The 4,313-nt window shown below is 34.5% G+C and overlaps 1 long non-coding RNA gene across 1 annotated transcript; it reads left to right on the forward strand.

Moving 5' to 3' along the window:
- The first annotated feature begins 6 nt into the window (after window positions 1-6).
- LOC125502454 lies at window positions 7-4,313 on the forward strand. The gene is made up of 3 exons (XR_007280213.1): window positions 7-1,541; window positions 1,628-3,574; window positions 3,778-4,313. It is a non-coding gene; the product is annotated as an uncharacterized LOC125502454 (long non-coding RNA).

Consider the following 4,313-nt stretch of genomic DNA (forward strand, 5'->3'; position numbering starts at 1 on the left):
TGGATAGCTATTTCAAAAATTAATCTGCAAGAATACCTGCATTGCGATCTTTAAGAGGTAAAAAGAAAGAACTTCTTCTTAAGAAAGAACTTTTCGTTCAAACTCGGTTGTTGAGTAATTAATTTTAAGACACCCAGTATATGATCCATGGCTGGATTTGTGGATGGATCTGCAACCTCGAAAATCCATCCACGCGAAGTTGCGAGATGACAAAAATTATATTTACGGCGAGAACTGCCTCAGGATAAGAAACCTGAAGAGGATCTTAATGTAGAAGCAAAATAAAAATACCTACAAGACGAAAACGTTCCGCTGACTTTCTCGCCATTAATAACTATTCACCATCCCTAGTTGACTCTATCCTGAATAGAACTAGGAGAAGGCTTAGAGTTGCTGCAGCTGCGGACCACTTTCTAATCCCACTGTTTCCAAGTCTTATTACTACTCCATTCCTTACACAAGTCGGATCTCTCAGGGGGTTGCTAACTTTGTTAAGGGTATGGATCATGTCTACATTTCCTTCAGGTCTGACAATAGCTTGGCGAGTAATCTGTGTCACAATAAGGATGCCATTAACGCTTTGGATAAGAGTGGTATATAATACTGAATTGTGCCTCTTGTAATGTTTCATATATTGGTAAAATAATGAGAAAGCTGGGGTCCGAATTAAGGAGCATCTGAGGTACCCTGACATATCTAATTTTGAGCATCATTGGTCTTTCTCTGGCCACAGCTTTGTACCTAATGATAATGCGATGATTTTACATAACGTTTTTGATTTCTCCTTTAGATTGAAGCTGCTGGAGAATTTGGAGATTCATAAGGGGCCGCGAGGTTGGTTCGAAGTGCGTGAACACACACACAAGCCAACTTAATCTGATTTCTTAATTTTCTCTTATTTTTATATGATTGTACGGCTTTCACTCGGTAACGATCCCAAAAGTCATCACTTAATATTATAAGCATATTATTGCCCTTTTGTCTTTACAATACCTTACTTGTTCTGATCTCAGGTATTTAATTTTTAAGTTTACCGTTAATTTAATTTTTATTTAATTTAATTAATGTTTTGATTGCCAGTAACTACTGAAGCCAGTCACCGAACCCTCTCATTGCCCTTTGAATTATATATATATTTTTTATATTTAATTGCGCAATCTTTCCATTTAAATAACGAAATATATTTTTGAGTTTTTCAGCATCTGAGAATTTGTTCAGTATTTTGCACGGTTAAAAAAAAGAAGAGAATCTCCTTTTTGTCAACCAAATGTGAAATGTTTCTGCCCGCTGTTCTTGGGCCAGCTTTATCAGACTGTCAGTCTCCGTACTGATAGGACCGATCAGTCAAGTTCTTTTATTTTTATTTTTTTTTGGTTTTGTTTTAATTTCAACTTTAGTTTGTTTTCTTGTAAGTTTGTCGTATACAATTTTAACCATTTTAGGCCGGTTTAAGCAGTTTTTAACCAGTTTTGACTATTTTTGACCGTTGATTGACATGTTTTATTCGGTACTCTTAGGAATGTTTGCTTCTGATTTGACAAGTAAGTTTTGTTTTGTTTTCGTTTGCTTGGTGTTCTATATATATATAATATTCTCCAGAGTCCTTACGGTTATTTTGTTTTTTTAGCAGCCTTGATGATGACGTAATTGTCGGAAGCGCTTGGCCTTAATTGATAATTACCCAAGTCTTCGGGGGAACTGATCCAATCAATCTATGGAGAGGCGTGAGACAGAAAGATACAGTATACCCTAAAATATTCAGATTTGGAGAAACAGATCTGGAGGATATCTTTAAGACACTTGAATGGGAGGAGAAGGGTGTTAACATCAATGATGAATTTAAATAACCTGAGATTTACAGAATATTTCAGCTTGGACGGAAAACATATGGAAAACTTAGTGATGTATTTATTTCCAAATTTTCACAATACCTTAAAACACAAGTTTTTGAGCAATGTGTCCTAACGACCTTAACGTACGCCGCATAACCATGTAGCCTTCATGAGGGGACCATGGGGCGTTTGAGGATTGCTCAAAGAAAAATTGAGAGGAAAATGTTGAGAAAACGATTACAAAAGCGAAAGACAAACGAATGGATGAGACAAATGCAAAAGTGATAAAGATAGCAGAACGGGTGATGAGGCTAAAATGAAAATGAGCTGGTCATTTGATGAGGACAGTTGATAATAGATGGACCAAGAAGACAACTGAGTGGACGCCCAGAACAACTCAAAGGAACCCAGGACGACCAACAACGAGGTGGAAAGATGACATCCAGAGACTGGCAGGTACCCAATCGATGGGTCAGAGAGTCATCGAATCAGACGCCCGGTAGAAGTAAATGGCGACGAATAGGAGAGGCCTATGTTCAGAGACGGATAGACATATGCTGAGGATGATGATGATGATGATGATGATGATCAAGCATGACCTAAGTTAGTGTATATACATATAAACAAACAGTATTAATTGAAATAGTTAATGGAAATATAGCATTTTTAAATATTAGTTATCAACAGATTCTCATATTTGACCAAGATGTTTGTTTGCATAAGTTTAAAAAGGTCATAGCAATATGTATTTACGTAATGTTAATTAGGAAGACTAACTTGAAAAACATTGTTGCCGTCTTTCTCATATAGTTTTTTGCAAATTTCTCAGTTTTTAATAACAATGAATGTTTTTGCTATTTTTTTTGTACTTCTATAAAGCCCCAAACAACACCTCCATAGTAATGACGCAAACTTTGAATCACCCTGTATGGTAGGTACACCAAAATGAGAACGTAGAGATTGTGAATAAAAATATGAAACAGTCCGTAATACTTAAAGCAATAAAGTTATTGGTATTATATTTATGCCTGTTTATGAGTGATGATTTTTTTTCTGGCAATATAGAAATGTTGAATAGAAATGGTTAATGCTCCTAGAGCCATACGTTACATTACACCTGTATGTTAATGCAATTGATCAATTTCCTAATTAGATTATTCCGAAATCGCTTTAACGCATCTATAAAACTCATTAGAACCTCTCTTGTTTTATATCCTTGTTTGTACATGCCTGAGTAAAAGCTATATCCAGATTTTTTCGAACTGCTCTTGGTTAATCCTTGTATTACTCATATAAAGTGGATAATTCCATTTATCTGTAAGTATTAATTAATACAATATTGTTAATGGAACTGTTCCACATCGTTTATCTTTTTATTTGCCTTATCTCAAGCACTATAAACATTTTTACATTTGCAGTTGCCTAATTAAAAAAGACGAGGCGTGAAGTATGGAGTCAGCTTAATTTAGGCATGTAGACAAGAATAAGTGTCTCACTAGTCAATAAGTGAATGAACCGAGTAAACTTTGAAATTCGGAGAAATATGGAAAGTTTCCTGGAGTTTAGTGAAACATAGACTACAACTCATATTTCAAATGATCATTATAGTTGCACTTATCAATTTGGAAAGCAGTTTTCATTAATTTTTTGAAAAAGTGTTTTAATGTAAGACTTTTTAGTATCATGGATTATATCAGCCACATAAAGAATATATTTCTCTTCCATTTGCGAGATGCTTCAAGGTGAATTTATGTGTACTACAACATTCTTTGTAGTACTAGTAATACTTTTATGTATATACTTTTGTGTATATTATAATGTATGCCTTCTTTGCATATTATTAGTTTTTGTCACTATTGCAATTTTTATAGATATAAACACGCCTTTTTTCTTCCGTGTTGTTCACCTGCTTCTATTTATTGTGCGTTGCTTTTTTGAACGTTAGGAATGTGCCTGAATGTGATTGGAGAATCGAGCCAACATCCTCATTTTGATGACGTCAAGACTAGACTAGGGAGTGTTGGAATGACGTCAAACCTGACCCTCTCGCTTCCAGAGAAAACTCAGTGCCAGTTGGGGCGCTGAGAGATTTATGTCAACAAATATCGATTTTCGCATTTAGGTTTGATGTCGCTTTTATCTCCGCAGTTGGTGGTTTGCCAAAAAGGCGTTACATATTATACGACCGATTTTAACGATTATCGATTTATATGTTTCAGTATTTGGTTGAATATAAAATACGACGTTATACCACCTTAAAAATGCATACATACATTCAACATATAATGCCAGTTTTTATGCAAAAACCAGCAATGTTTTCTCTGAAATTGGCTCCATATAAAAACATTGTTGATCTTTAATTGTATGTTAAAATTTCTACACAGAAAATGCTTTTTTGTTGCAAAAATCGCATTAAATAAATATGAATTCTTACAAATATCCTATTTTAAGAATCAAAAAAGGAATATTTTAAGTAGTAAA

The sequence above is a fragment of the Dendroctonus ponderosae genome, unplaced genomic scaffold (genome assembly GCF_020466585.1).
Source record: "Dendroctonus ponderosae isolate FM_Combo_2020 unplaced genomic scaffold, Dpon_F_20191213v2 Dpon_F_20191213_1, whole genome shotgun sequence".
NCBI classification, from domain to species: domain Eukaryota; kingdom Metazoa; phylum Arthropoda; class Insecta; order Coleoptera; family Curculionidae; genus Dendroctonus; species Dendroctonus ponderosae.